Consider the following 16,721-nt stretch of genomic DNA (forward strand, 5'->3'; position numbering starts at 1 on the left):
ATCACTACACTGAGCCTGCAGTTGGTGCCCAGAGAAAGGTGTGTATAACACTACCTGCTCTGGTCCCTAGCCACTGGACCTGGAACTGCTGCTGAGGAACCAGAAGCCTTTGCAGCCAATGCAGATTCCCCACAATGCTCATCAAGGACCACATAGTTGTAGATGTTATGGACTCCAGCAGGCCGAGCCACTGAGAAATCATGCCCCAAAGGGCTCAGAGCCACCACACATACCTGCACCTGGTACCCTAAACCAACAGTTCCCATATCACATTCCAGCATGCCCCCTAACACAGATAAAGGTGTTTCCTTACCAAGTCAGTCCATAAAGTCTGGAAGGGGTAGACTCCTTCTTCAATTTTACAGACACTTATGCAAGACTACTGGGATCATGAAGAATCAGGGAAACATGACACCATCAAAGGAACACAGTAAATTTCCAGTAAATGATGCCAAAGAAATGGAGATCCAGGAATTGCCTGATAAAGAAATAAAAATAATTGTTACAAAGATGTTCACAAAGCTACAAAAAATATAGAAAATTAATAAAATCAAGAAAGCAATATAAAAACAAAACGAGAAATTTCAACAAAGCGATAGAAAACATATAAAAGAATCAAAGACCAATTTTGGAACTGTAGAATACAATGGCTGCACTGAGGAAGTCAATAAAAGCTTCAACAGGAGATTGTACCAACCTAGCAAAAGAAATAGAGTAAACTCAAAGACAGATCATTTGAAATTATCCTGTCAGATAAGGAAAAGTAAAAAATGAAAAAGAATGAAGAAAGTCTACAACATTATGAAACATCATTAAAGGAAACAATTTATACATCAATGAAGTCCCAAAGGCGAAAAGAGGGGGAGAAGGAGGAGAACGTTGTGTAAAGAAATAATGTCTGAGAACTTCCCAAAACTGGGGGAAGATTTAGCCATCAAAATTCATGAACCTAATAGGTCTCCCCAAATTTCAATCCAAAACAATCCTCTCAAGATACATCATAATAAAACTGTCTAAAATCAAAGACAAAGAGAATTTTAAAAGCACAGGAGGAAAATAATTTCCCTCATACAAGGGAATCCCTATTAGGCTATCAGTGGTTTTCTCAGCAGAGAACTTGCAGGCCTGGAGAGAGTGAAATGATATATCCAAAGTGCTAAAAGGTAAAAACTGCCAACCAAGAATACTTTACCTGGCAAAGTCATCCTTTAGAAATGAAGGCTAGATAAACACCTTCCCAACAAACCAAAGCTGTGTGGATTCATCACCACCAGAACTGCCTTCTAAGAAAAGTTGAAAGGAGTTCTTCAAGCTGAAAGAAAAGGACACTAATTAGTAATATGAAAACACATGAAAATATATAATAAACTGGTAAAGGTAAGTCTATAGTCAGATTTGAAATATTCTAATACTGTAATATGATGGTGTGGTAATTACTTAATTCTATGATAAAGGTTAAAGAAAAAAAGTATTAAATATATCTGTAGGTACAAAAAATCTGTTCACATATACACAATATAAAAAGATATAAATAGTGACATCAAAAATATATGTGAGAGGAAGGAGAAAAAGGGTAGAGTTTTTATATACAATCTAAGTTAAGTTGCTATCAGCTTAAAATAGATTGTTATATCTACAAGATGTTTCATGTAAGCCTCAGGATAAGCATAATACAAAAACCTATAGTAGATACATACAACATAAAAAGAAGGGAATCAAAGGACACCACTATGGAAGATCATCAATTCACAAAGGAAGACAACAAGAGAAAAGAAACAAAGGAACTACAAAAGAGCCAGAAAACAATAAAAAAGATATAAGTCCTTCTCTATCTATAATTTCTTTAAATGTAAATAAATTAAATTCTCCAATCAAAAGGCATAGGGTGGCTAAATGATTAAAAAAAAAAAAACAAGACCCAACTATATGATTCCTACAAGAGACACAACTCAACTTCAAGAACACATAGAGGCTCAAAGTGAAAGGACAGAAAAAGATTCCATTCAAATGGAATCCAAAAAAGAGCAGGTGTACCTACATTTAATCAGACAAAACAGATTTCAAGTCAAAAAATGTAACAGGAAACCAAGAAGGTTATTATATTATGATAAAGGGGTTGATTCATCAAAAATATATAACAATTACAAATATATATATGTACCCCACATCAGAGCATCTAAATATAATCAAATACTAACAGATCTGAAGGGAATAATAAACAAGAACACAATAATAATAGGGAACTCCAATATCCCACTCTCAACAATGGGTAGACCATGCAGACAAAATATTAATAAGGAAACACTTAACTTAAATCACACTTCATACCAAAAAGACATAACAGAAATATACATTCCATTCAACAACAGCAGAACACATACTGTTTTCAGGTGCACATGAAACATTCTCTAGACTAGATCTATACGTTAGGTCATAAAACAAATCTTAGCAAATTTAGAAGATTGAAATCATACCAAGAATCCTTTCCAAACATAGTAATATGACACTAGAAATAAGGAACAGAGAAAAGCTGGAAAATTCACAAATACATGAAAATTAAACACACTCCTGAAAAACCAATGAGTCAAAGATGAAATCAAAGAGAAACTAGAAAATATCTTGAAACAAATGATATTGGAAACACAACCTACCAAAATGTATGGGATGCAGAAAAAGTAGTGCTAAAAGGAAATTTTATACCTGTAAGTGCTTACATTGAAAAGAGAAAGATCTCAAATAAATAGCCTAACTTCACACCTTAAGGAACTAGATAAAGGGGGCAGGCGCCTGGGTGGCTCAAGCGGTTAAGCATCTGCCTTCAGCTCAGGTCATGATCCCAGGGTCCTAGAATCCAGCCCCTCATCAGGCTCTCTGCCCCTCCCCCTCGCCCGAAATAAATAAAATCCTAAAAAAAAAAAATAAAAGGAACTAGAACAAGTAGAATAAACGAAGCCCAAAGTTAGCAGAAGAAGATAACAAAGGTGTACAGAAATGGAAGATCAATAGAGAAATAGAATAGAGAATAGAAAATAGAAATAGAGAAATGAAATAGAGAATAGAAAAACATGGGCACCTGGGTGGATCAATCAGTTAAGCATCTGACTCTTGATTTCAGCTCAGGTCATGATTTCAGGGTGGTGAGATCAAGCCTTGAGTCTCTCCTTTTCCCTCTGGCCCTCCCCACCCCGACTCATGTGCACACATGTGCTCTCTCTTAAAAAAAAAAAAAAAGAATAGAAAATCAAAAAGATCAACAAAATGAAGACTTGGTTTTGTGAAAAGACAAACAAAATTCACAAACCTGTAGGTAGACTTACTGAGAAGAAAAGAGGGAGGACTCAAGTAAATAAAACCATAAATGAAAGAGGAGATATTAACTGATACCAGAGAAATACAAAGAATCATAAGAGACTACCAAGGACAATCATACACCAACAAATGGGACAACCTAGAAGAAATGGATAAATTCATAGAAACACACAGCCTATTAAAACTAAATCATAATCATGGAACACTACATAAAAAACTAATGATGTATTGTATGGTGACTAACATAACATAATAAAATTAAATTAAATTTTAAAAAAACCTAAATCATGACTAGAAAATCGTAACAGATCACAATTACCAGCAAGAAGATTAACTAAATAATCAAAAGCCTCCCAACAAAAAGTCCAGGACCAGATGGCTTCACTAGTAATTCTATCAAACATTTAAGTAATTAATCCTGATACTCTCTAACTCTTCCAAAAATCTGAAGAAGAGAGAACATTCCCAAATCCATTTTTACAAGGCCAGCACTATTTTGATACCAAAGCCAGAACAGGAAAACTATAAAAAAAAAAAACCACAAGAAAAGAAAACTATAGGCCAGTATCCATGATGAATACACATGCAAAAATTCTGGCAACTGAATACTAGCAAAATACTAGCAACTGAATTCAAAAGCATGTTAAAAGGACCATACGCCATAATCAAGTGGAATTTTTTTGAAAAAAATTCAAAATTCTTTCACGATAAAAACTCTCAACAAGTAGGGTATAGAAGGAATATACCTCACATTATAAAGGCCATACCTGACAAACAGAGATAACATCATACTCAGCAGTGAAAAATTGAAAACCTTCCCACTAAAATCAGGAACAAGACAAGGGTGCCCACTCTTACCACTGCTATTCAACAAAGTACTGAAATTTCCTTGGTGTCAGCATTGGCAATGATTTTTTTGGATATGACACCAAAGGGACAGGCAACAAAAACAAAAACTCAACAAGTGAGACTACATCAAACTAAAAAGCTTCTGCACAGCAAAACAATCAACAAAATAAAAAGGCAACCTAAAAAATGGGAGAAAATATTTGCAAACCATACATCTGATAAGAGGTTAACATCCAAATTATATAAGGAACTCCTACAACTCAACAGCAAAAAGAAAAAAAAAAATTTTTAAATGGGCAAAGAATCTGAATTTTTCTAAAGAAGACATACAAATGGCCACCAAGTACATATCAATATCAGTATCACTAATCAGGGAAATGCAAAGCAAAACCACAGTGAGATACCACCTCACACCTGTTAGAATGGCTGTCATCAGAATACCAGAAATAATAAATGCTGGAGATGATGTGGCAGAACAGGGACCCTAGGGCACTATCGGTAGGAATGTAAATTGGTACAGCCATTATGGAAATGGAGGTTCCTTTAAAAATTAAAAATAGACCTACCATATGATCCATCAATTCTACTTCTGAGTATATATCCAAAACTATATCCAAAAGTAATGAAGAGATATCTGCACCCCCATATTCACTGCACCATTATCTGCACCCCCATATTCACTGCAGCATTATTCATAATAGCCAAGACATGGAAAGAACCTAAGTGTTCACAGATGGATGAATGGACAAAGAAAATGTGGTGTGTGCATATAATTCAGCTATTAAAAAAAAGGAGAAGATCCTGCCTTTTGTGACAACATAGATGGACCCTGAGGGCATTATGCTAAGTGAAATAAGTCAGAGAAAGACAAATACTGTATGATTTCATTTACATATGGAATCTAAAAATGTCAAACTCACAAAACAGAAAGTAAATTGATAATTACCAGGGCTAGGGGTTGAGGGAAATGGGAAGATATTGGTCAAAGGAAACAGAATTTGTTTTTTTTTTTTTTAAAGATTTTATTTATTTATTTGAGAGAGAGAATGAGAGAGAGCATGAAAGGGGGGAGGGTCAGAGGGAGAAGCAGACTCCCCGCTGAGCAGGGAGCCCGATGCGGGACTCGATCCCAGGACTCCAGGATCATGACCTGAGCCGAAGGCAGTCGCTTAACCAACTGAGCCACCCAGGTGCCCAAAGGGCACAGAATTTGAATTATAAGATGAGTTCGAGGGATCTAACGTACAGCATGTACATAATATGTACTGTATACTTGAAAGTTGCTAGGCTAATAAATCAAATCATTACATTGTACACCTTAAACTTATACAAAGTTATATGTCACTTCCATTTCAATAAAGCTGGGGAAAAAAGAAAAAAATAATGCTTTTTAACACTGCCTAGTTGAAGAAACCTATAAGCCTCAACATCTTACAGTGTTTTGTCAATAAATAAATTTTAAAACTTGTTCTTTTAGGGGTGTCTGGGTGGCTCAGTTGTTGGGTGGCTGTCTTCGGCTTGGGTCATGATCCCAGGGTCCTGGGATCAAGCCCTTCATCAGGCTTCCTGCTCAGTGGGGAGCCTGCTTCTCCCTCTCCCACTGCCTGCCCCTCCCCCTGCTTGTGCTCTCTCTCTCTGTCAAGTAAATAAATAAAATCTTTTTAAAATAAATAAATAAATAAATAAATAAAACTTGCTTTTATATGCTTCCTGTCCCACCTGAAAAACCACAAGAAACCCTGGGGCGCCTGGGTGGCTCAGTTGTTAAGCGTCTGCCTTCAGCTCAGGTCATGATCCCAGGTACCTGGGATCGAGCCCTGCATCGGGCTCCCTGCTCAGCCGGCAGCCTGCTTCTCCCTCTCCCACTCCCTCTGCTTGTGTTCCCTCTCTAGCTGTATCTCTCTGTCAAATAAATAAAATCTTTAAAAAAAGAAAGAAAGAAACCAATAAAAGATTCTTTCCATTCACTTTTTTTAAAATTTTATTTTATTATGTTATGTTAATCACCATACATTACATCATTAGTTTTTGATGTAGCATTCCATGATTCACTGTTTGCGTATAACACCCAGTGCTCCATTCAATACGTTCCCTCTTTAATACCCATCACCAGGCTAACCCATCCCCCCACCCCCGTCCCCTCTAGAACCCTCAGTTTATTTCTCATAGTCCATAGTCTCTCATGGTTCGTCTGCCCCTCCGATTCCCCCCCTCCATTCACTTTTTATTAGCATTTGAAAAACTCTACCTACTTGTATGTTCAGACCTCTAGCATCAAAGCTTACTCAACGGCTGTGTCTTCTAAAATTATACTTAAAAAATTCATTGAACACACCAAGATTAATTTTTACTGTTTGTGTGTATATAAGTCATTATTTATAATATCTCTCAAATATTTCCATAATTATTTTAGTTGGTAATAACATATTAAAATCAGCCCTAATGTCATTGAATCAGGTTTTAAAAAGTGTAATTCCTGAACTTGATTTGTTATCCATCTCAAGAAGACTTATTAAGTAAACTGCTTTTCTGAAACTATTAACAAAAATATTGTCTTATATACAGCAATATTAAGTCACATGTAGAGGCACCTGGGTGGCTCTGTCAGTTAAGTGTCCAACTCTTGATTTCAACTCAGGTCTTGATGTCAGGATCATGAGTTCGAGCCCCAAGTTGGGCTCCACATTGGGCGTGGAGCCTACTTAAAAAAAAAAAAAAGTCACATGTGAAAACAACGTATATAAAAAAATCCACAATTATATTATTTAGTTTGATTTTGATTAAGATATGCCTACTTTCTGGGGTTTAAAATAACATTAAATCAGCCCAACAGTTTTATAATTTAAAACTTATAAAATTTACTCTAGGTGGCGTACTTCTATAAGCTTGTTGGAGGAAAAAAATATAATTGAAAATCAAGCTTTTTCATTTCTGATCAATGACTGTTAAAAATATGAATTCCAATATTAGTTCATGAACATTTGAGATCTGTTAATAGAAAATTAAGTGCAAATTTAAAGTTACTAAGCTAAATTAGGATATAATTATTAACACAAAATACTCCATTATGATTCTCTTTAGACTAGTAAATACTTCCTTGTGGAAAAATCTTTATAGAGAAGTCTCATGCAGAAAAATGAAATACCCTCCAAAATGAAATTAAAAACCAATATTGTATTCAATTATTTTTACATCTTTAACTCATATTTTAAAACTCCCTCTCATTCTAATATTTATAAAACTGCATTTAGGCAAGCACCAGAGTTCTGATTCTTGGGTGCCACTTAAGATACAACCACATCTTTGGTAGCACGTCTATTTCCTGACTGCTGTTAGTTCCCTTAAATCATCACATATATATCATGCTATTTGAAGTTCTTTGGTGGCAAGACAATTTTTATAGTTTTTCTTCGGTCATTTTTATCTGGAACCTCCCAACTTTGATTCCCCTCACAAGAATTATGATCATTTATCCCAGTACTTTTTTTGGTCATATTGGGGGTGGGGGTTACATTGAGGAATTATCAACCAATGGACTGCGTTTTCTCTGGTTCTCTCTGTCATACTAAGTATGACACATAAAACATAGTGAAATTGGATCCAAAATCAGTGGTCATTTGAGTCCAATTCTTTTTTTTTTTAAAGATTTTATTTATTTGACAGAGAGATAGAGCCAGAGAGCACAAGCAGAGGGAATGGCAGAGGGGGAGGGAGAAGCAGGCTCTGCACTGAGCCGGGAGCCCGATGCGGGACTCAATCCCAGGAACCTGGGATCATGACCTGATCCGAAGGCAGACACTTAACCATCTGAGCCACCCAGGCGCCCCCATTTGAGTCCAATTCTTAAAACTACTGGCTATAGTTAACATTCTGGAGAACTTCAAACTGATTTTAAATTGATATATTATGGTAGATATTGTTACCTAGATTTTAAAGAATAGGCTATTTGATAAATCTTAACTTTTTGGTCATTCACCTGATAAAATCACATATTCAAATAATTCTTACCCATGTTTTCATGTAATATTTAAGTTCCCTATAAAAGATTTGAATTCACAAAGGATCTCTTAGTAGTATATCTCTCAAGTTACTTAGGTATATAAACTCAGATTTCTTCTCAGACATAGTGTCCATTCTCTACTTGGAAAAGTTCAGTTTTACTTGGACATCTGCAAGTAGACATTTCTCTATCAGTGACTTATTTGCCAAATTACTGTCTCCAAGTTGTTTTGGTGGCAGCAGTTTTTTGAGGTAGAGGAATCTTCCAGGACCTAAAGACCTGAAAATGAGTTGTATGTTGTATGTTCTTATAATGCTTGTTTTCTTATATTAAACAGTGGACATGCAATTGACCCCACTGGAATTCATTCATTTGCAGCTGAAATGGTTTGCTGTGATATGGTTCTAATTTAACTTTTTTAAAAAAAGATTTTATTTATTTATTTGAGAGAGAGAGAGAGCACGAGCAGGGGAGAGGCAAAGGGAGAGGGAGAAACAGGCTCCCCACTGAGCAGGGAGCCTGACACAGGACTCGATTCCAGGACCCTGGGATCATGACCTAAGCCAAAGGCAGATGCTTAACCAACTGAGCCACCCAGATGCCCCCTAATTTAACTCTCTAAGCATCAAAATCTTTCTATTAATCAGATTTTTATATTAAGAAACAATAAATGTAGAACAGAGGACTTAATATTATTCTTGTTTTCTACTATGCCCATTATAATACAAAGTTTACACCATCTACACCCCCATTGTGGTTATTACAATTGAATGCAAAAAGAAATACAAATATACATATGTACATAGACAGAGAGAGGCATATATATGAACATCTGTGTGTATGTGTAGATATACAGAATTTCTCTTTTTAAAGACCACTGACCTACTTCCATCTCCTTTCTCTTAAAAAAATTTTTTAAGAAAAGCTATTGAGGGCAACTACTATAAATCAAATAAATTCAGTCTGACTTTCGAGAAAGGCAGTATATATGTATGTATATATATTTCTACATATATACTAATTTTAAAATTACCAAGGGAAAAACATTCCATTCAATATACAAAACATACTTGTATACCTCAGTCCTTTATTTTGGCATCAAGGGAAAATAGAGTTGCAAACAAAAAAAAAACAATGAAATGGGGAAAAAGGTGGGGAACAGAAGAGAGGGTACCACAGAGAACACTATACACACATATAATGCAAGAAACAAAGGAAATAATACAAATCTCCACAGAATCACTTGCTTCTTCCAATCAGTCTTCCAATAACCAAGTCAACTGTAGAAAAATGGTTTTCAGATTTTAGTGGGCTTCAGGAATACCTGATGGGTTTGTTAAAACATAAATTGCTGGACAGAGTCCTGAGTCTCTCATTTAGTAGACTGGGTGAGGCTCAATAATTTGCATTTCTAACATTTCAAAAATACTTCGAGAACCATTAACAAAAATTTCTGATAGCCCATTAATCACTTTTGGTCATTTGCAATATCCTTACAGTTGGGGAATTTCTATAGCTTATTGAGAATGGCTCCAGTTTATATTGTTAATCATTATATTTTTCTTTCTTTATATGGTATATATAATCTCACTGGCAGTTTTATAATATTGTTCATATGATATGCAGATTCGATTTTTGGGTAACTTTCTGATTATTTATTTTGCCACAAAACAAAGTGAAGCTAAACTACTTCTGGAAGTAAGATTTGTTAAATAAATTAAATCAAGATGTGCATAGTTTTTTTTTTTTTTTTGTATTAAAAGAAATATGTACTATGTGCAGGTATCATGCTAGAACCTGGGATGAAAAAAGTGGACAAATACAGGCATGGTCTCTGACCTCTTGTAATTAGAGAATCTACTGAGGGATACAATTATCTGAAAACATAAATAAGGTGATAAATACTCCCAATGAAAAGTGTATGATAATACAAAAATATACAACAAACTTTTCCAGAGTAGCTAAACATTTGACATTTCCCAGTTGCTCCACATAATCATCAGCACATAAAATTATGGGTATATTTTTAGCCATTCTAATAGGTGTGGGTGGTATGTCATTATAGCTTCCCATTTGTACTTCCTTATTAATAGCAAATGATGTTGAACATTTTTCATGTGCATATTTGCCATCCCTACAGCTTCTTTAAGTGTCCAAGTCTTTCGCCCATTTTTTTTCTATTGAATTTTGAAAGTTCTTTATATATTCTGAAAAGTTCTTTATATTTAATAGACGATTGCAAGTATTTTCTATCTATGGCTTGTTTTTTCATCTCTTTTAGCAGGTCATTCTCAGAACAAGTTTTTATTTTTGACAAAGTTCAATTTATTCATCTTTTTTAAAAAAAGATTGCACCTTTGCTGTCACTTGAAGAATTCTGGCCTAACCCAAGGTCAAAGAAATTTCTTCCTGTTTTTTCCGTAAAAACTTTGTAGTTTTACATGTTACATCCAGATTCATGACCCATTTTGAGATAACTTTTTTATAAGTTGGGAGGTCTAGGTTGAGGGCCTTTCTGCTATGTCTAATTTTTTCAACATCATTTGCTGAATATTCAATTGTCCCAGACCAATTCCTTCATTGAATTGCTTATGCATCTGTCTCAAAAATTAGTTTGCCATACTGGTGTGGGTCTGTTCCGGACTCTCTTCTGTTCCACTGCTCTATGTGTCTATCATTCTGACAAAACCACACAGTCAGTAACAATACCACTGTTTTGATTACTATAGCTACATGTCAGTATCTGGTAGTCTGATTCTTCCAACTTTATTTTCATTTGCAAAGTTGTTTAGACTATTCTAGTTCCTTTGCTTTTCATATAAATTTTATAAAGTTCTAGCTACAAAGAATCTGTGATTTTGATATTAATTGTACTGTATCTATAGCCCATTTGGGGGACAGTTAACATCCTTACTATATTGTCTTCCAATCCATGAATATGGTATGTCTCTCCATTTATTTAAGTCTTCTTTGATTTCTTTCTTTTCTTAATATTTTATTTTTTGAGCAATTGTAAATGGTATTGTTTATTCCTAACATATAGAAATATGATTGATTTTTGTTGACCTTTAGTCTATGATCTTGTAAAACTCACTTATTAGTTCAGGATGTTTTTGGAGATTTCCTGGGATTTTCTATGTAGACCATTGGGTTATCTGTAAATATAGACAGCTTTACTTCTTCCTTTCCAATCTGTATGCCTTTTATTCCCTTTTTTTAATCTTACCGCACTAGCAAAGATATCAAGTACTATGTTGAATAGAAGTGATAAGAGTACACATCCTTGTCTCATTCCCAATCTTAGGGAAAAAGCATTTATTCTTTCATCAAGATGATGCTAGATGTTTTATTTTATTTTTTTAAAGATTTTGTCAGAGAGAAAAAGAGAGAGACAAAGAAAGCACAAGCAGGGGGAGCGGCAGGCAGAGGAAGAAGCAGTCTCCCTGCTGAGCAAGGAGCCAGATGCAGGACTTGATCCCAGGGCCTTGGGATTATGACCTGAGCCGAAGGCAGATGCTTAACTGACTGAGCCACCCAGGCATCCCTAGATGTAAGTTTTATAGATTTTTTTTATCGGACCAAGGAAGCTTCCTTCTATTGCTAAATTAGTTTTCATCATAAACGGGGTTGAATTTTGTCAAATACTTTTTTTACATCAATTGATATGATCATTTTTCTTATTTTCTTCTTAATACAATGGATTGCATTCACTAAATTTCAAATATTAAAGCAGCCTTGCATATCTGGAATAAACCCCACTTGGCTGTGGAAACAATTCAGGTCTTTCCATGGAGAACTGATTACCAGACTGAGGTACATCCATACAATGGAATATTATTTAGCAATAAAAAGGAACAAACTATTGACAGAGCAACAACACTTATGGATCTAAAGGGCAATACACTGAGTGAAAAGTCAGTCTCAAAGGGTTATAAGTTGTATGATTCTACTGATGCAACACTCCTAAAAGTTACATTATAGTGACAGAGGAAAAAAATCAGTGGATGCTGGTCATTAGGGTTAGATGAAGGTATAACTATTAAGTAGCAAGAATGAGTTTGTGATGTTAGGTTCTAGGTTTTGATTATGGTGATTACATGGATCCATATGTCATTTTATAAACAGAAAAAAAAGAGCATGTAAATATTGTGAAATCCAAATAAGGCCAGTAACTTAGTTAATAGTATTGCTGCAATGTCGATTTCCTGATTTGACAATATACTGTGATTAAGATAATAGGAAGGGGCCCCTGGGTGGCTCAGTTAAGCGTCTGCCTTTGGCTCAGGTCATGATGCCAGGGTCCTGGGATCCAGCCCCACATCAGGCTCCCTGCTCAGCGAGGAGTCTGCCTCTCCCTCTACCCCTCCCCCCACTCGTGCCCTCTCTCTAATAAATAAAATCTTTTAAAAAGATAATAGTAAGAAGCTGGTGCAAGAGAACTTTCATACTGTTTTTGCAACTTCTTGTGAGTCAAAGTATTATCAAATAAAACATTATTTAAAAAATACAGGTAGAGGGCGCCTGGGTGGCTCAGTTGGTTAAGCGACTGCCTTCGGCTCAGGTCATGATCCTGGAGTCTCGGGATCGAGTCCCACATCAGGCTCCCTGCTCAACAGGGAGTCTGCTTCTCCCTCTGACCCTCCTCCCTCTCATGCTCTCTGTCTCTCATTGTCTCTCTCACAAATAAATAAAATCTTAAAAAAAAAAATTAAAAAAAAAAAAATACAGGTAGAAAAAAAAAAATAGAGGGGCCTGACCTCAGCAAGATAATGAGTCAAGGAAGGCTTTGTTCTATACAGAGGGAATGTGTATCAAGTTTGTAGGAAAAGAAAGCATTAACAACTCCATGGAATTTAAATGTGGCTAAATTCAGAAATAGATGGGAGAGGAGAGGAAGACAGTTTACAACAGGGAATCTGAATCATCCTTCTTGATTCTGATACTACATAGAACCTCAAAGGCCATGTATAGAGCAACAAAGGGAAACAACTGAAGAGTTTTAATGAGGGGGAGGGTATAAAGGCATTATTAGTGACGTTTAGTCACATTCTAACCGCAATGGAGAACAGACTGAGAAGTGAAGATATAGGAAATCTAGCTTTCTGGCTACTGTTGTAATTCAGGAGTCAGGTGATGATGGCAATGAAAATGGAACAGAATGGACAGATCTGAAATGTATAATGCAGCATAAAATAAACAGAACACAGTTTCTATAAACAGAAAACATCCATCAGATTGGTGACACAGAACTAAACCATTTCAAAGGAATATGGTGGGGGTAGGGGGGTGCCAGACTGGAGCAATTTAAAGAATGGGAGGGGAAGAACAGATACAAATTTAGAAAACTGAAGGAATGAGGCTGTAAACACAAACACAAACACAAACAACCCCCCCCCAAAAAAAACAGAGATGGGGTAGTAGCTGGAGGTGGATTGTGAAAATGAGGGGAGATAATTTAAAAAGGTAATGAAATGAGCACATTTGAGTGTTAATAGGAAGAATTTAGTTGAAATGAAAGAAAGAAATAAGAAAAATAGTTTAAGGACAAGTGTGAAGAAAAGAGATGATACGACATTTTGGGGAAGGGAGGATGTTCTATGGCAGAAGGCAGTATGGCAAATTCATAAAACTAAAGTAAGGCTTAAGTATAAAAAAATGAGGGGGACAATCATTGGAAATCATTCAGAAAAGGGCAGGGCTAGTTGCTTCTACTGTAAGAGAAAAAGAGGTGAAATCAGGTACAAAAATGTCTGATACTGGGTATGTTTTTCTCTGTGAAATAGTAAGAGAGCTCTATTAGTTTGCTAGGGCTGCCTTAACAAAGTACACAGAGAACTGGGTGTCTTAAAAAACAGAAATTTATTTCATCACAGTTCTAAAGGCCAGAAGTCCCAGATCAAGGTGTCAGGAGGGTTGGTTTCTTCTGTGGAATCACTCCTTGGCTGGTAGATGGGAATCTTCTCTTTGTCTTCCCATGGTTTTTCCTCTGTTGTCTGTGTCCTAATCTCTTCTTATAAAGATACCAATCATATTGGATTACAGCCCACCCATATGACCTAATTTTACCTTAATTATTACTTTAAAGACTCTATCTCCAAATAAAATCACATTCAGAGGTAGTGGGGGTTAGGATTTTGACTTATGAATACTGGGGGGACACAATTCAGTCTATAACAAGAGGTTACTTGTCAAGAGTGAGAAGGGAGATAGGATACATCAGAGGTTCAAAGTGAAAGAGGTTCGAAGTAGTTCTAAATAGTCTAAAAGAGTTCTCACAATGATTACATGAAGTAATAGCTTAAATGGTCAATTTAGTTTAAGTTCAGTTTAATTCAAAATGAAATTATGACTTTAAAAAGAAATTATGACTTTATTATTCCACTAAAAAATTGTTTTACAAGTCAGAAAATCTGAATTCTAATCCCTGCTCTAACAAGCAATGCCCCTTGGATATATCTCTTATTTTTCTCATTTTAAAATAGGAAGAACATATCACAGAATAGACATATGCCTCAGAGTATACTAGAAAGAACACTGACTTGGGAACCCCTGACATCCTGGTCCTGCTCTGTCTCAGAAGAGCTTAATTTCTCAGAACCTTGATTCCTCATCCTAAAATGGAATATAACTAATTCATCTTTAAAGTCTCTTCTAAAATCCTACAGTTCTATGAAATAAAGTAAAATAAAGTTACTTTGAGAATAGATGGATTGTGGCATCAGAAAAAAAAGATTCTTTGAAATATTTACCAATAAAAATTATATGCTCTCAGCATACTGAAGCACTGGTTTTCCATTTCTATCTTTTCTACATCCTCCTCCGCTCCCAAGTCAGTAATATCCTATGGTTAAGGTTGGCTTAAATAGTGTATGCTGAGTTGCAACAAGATATTACTTTTTTTATTGTATGTACTTGTCTACTTAACTTTAAATCATTACGTTTTGAAACACCATTCGCAGCATGTCCAAAATTTTAAAGAGTTTTGCATACTAAAAAAAAAAAAAAAAGCTGATGGATATTTATTAGTCAGAAATATACATTGCAAAAGTAACAGAAAATCCAAACAATGTCTTAATCAAGAGTTTATTTTTCTCATGTAATAAGTGCAGAGGCTGGCAAGTGCTCATGTTGGTTCAGGTGTTCAACATGCCATCAGGAACACAGGCTCTCTCTAATCTTTCTACAAGGCCATCTCTGAAAAGTAGCTTTTATTCTCCTATTTATTGTTTCGTAGTTGTAAGATGGCTGTTGTATCTCTAAGTATGTTGTTGACACTCATGGCCTGAAGGAGGAGAAAGAGGCAAAAAGCCTCACTTCACAAAGCTCTGACTTTTTAATTTGAAAGGAAGACCCTTCCCAATAGGCTTCTGTTCATTTTATTAGCCTTAAATAGGTCATATGCCCATACTTTAGATATTTGCACACTACCCACTATGGTGGCCCTGAGTCACATGCAGCTATTAAAATTAAAATTAAATTAAATTAAAAATTCCATTTCTCAGTTCTACTGGCCATATTTCAAGTGCTCAAAAGCTATAGTTAGTGGCTACCATATCGGACAGCACAAATACAGAATATTTCCTTAACTGAAAAAAGTTCTGCCTTGGCATCCCACAGACTGTAAGAAATGAAACCACCTCTGTTTTAGGTCAATCCTGATACATATCCTAGGGCTGAGGTAAGGTAAGGTCCTTATCTCCTTGAAGAGCAGGGATTTCTGCTCCTACCTGAACAATATAAGATACCTTAACAAGCAAAAAGTGGCGGTAAAAGCAGTTGGCAAATGTCTGCCACAATAGGATGATCAGTACATTTAAACTGAGGTTTATAAATTACACATTAACAATGTACTTCATAAAAAATTCTTAGCAAGCAGGTATTAAAATTAGAAAAATAAAGTGAAACTTAGGCTGACAGTTATACAAGGCACTACCTTACACAAATATAATTGCTAAAGTAAACACTTCCCTAGTGATGGATAGGAGACTGAGATAAGAAAGTAGTGGAATAATATATGAGCACTTTATAGAAAATAAATCTGAGATGGCTGATTATGTTGAAAATGCAGTTACTAAATTCACTGGCAAAAAAGAGTGCATCCTGTGATAACAAAGATTTGTTGATAAGAATTAGCTTTCTATGGGGAGAGTTATTTCACATCTGCTCATTTCTCATGGCAGAATAAAATGAAAAAGACTGCAAAATAAAAGAATGAGACCAGATATGGAGAATAATATACTAACAGAATTATTCAAAAGATTAAAAAACTGATATTGACAATCGTTTCTTCCTAAATACTTCCAGGTTGTCAAGTCCTCCATGAACCCCATTTGCCTAAATCCAGCAATGACAAGTATGCAGGAGTTTCTGTATACTATTGTAAACTATTTATATTAAGTAATTATACATGTATGTGATACAAAGAACATGTAATTTGTATATGTAAATTACAAACTACTACTAACAATACATGCCCTGAATGACTGATTTGTGTCTGAATAAAGTTCTCAAAGTGTCTCAAAGTTCTTTCTATTCCACTGAAACATGCAAAATATTGTTGAAG

General features: G+C 35.4%; 1 protein-coding gene and 1 long non-coding RNA gene across 5 annotated transcripts in view; both read right to left on the bottom strand.

The window, feature by feature from the left end:
- The window catches only part of LOC144381826 (uncharacterized), a 177,282-nt gene extending 176,696 nt beyond the window's left edge, over positions 1-586 (bottom strand). Inside the window, exon 1 of the long non-coding RNA XR_013447743.1 lies at positions 314-586. This is a non-coding gene — a long non-coding RNA (uncharacterized LOC144381826). The remainder of the gene's footprint in view (positions 1-313) is intronic.
- Positions 587-6,837: 6,251 nt separating this feature from the next.
- EMC2 (ER membrane protein complex subunit 2) overlaps positions 6,838-16,721 on the bottom strand; it is a 54,518-nt gene continuing 44,634 nt past the window's right edge. The window contains exon 12 of one of the 4 annotated variants that reach the window (XM_036075761.2): positions 6,838-6,856. The gene's annotated coding sequence lies outside the window, so the exon portion shown is untranslated. Of the gene's footprint in view, positions 6,860-13,998; positions 16,696-16,721 lie in introns of those variants that run through there. The other 3 variants (XM_036075762.2, XM_036075760.2, XM_036075759.2) reach the window with 3 other exon arrangements.

The sequence above is a fragment of the Halichoerus grypus genome, chromosome 5 (genome assembly GCF_964656455.1).
Source record: "Halichoerus grypus chromosome 5, mHalGry1.hap1.1, whole genome shotgun sequence".
Lineage (NCBI taxonomy): Eukaryota > Metazoa > Chordata > Mammalia > Carnivora > Phocidae > Halichoerus > Halichoerus grypus.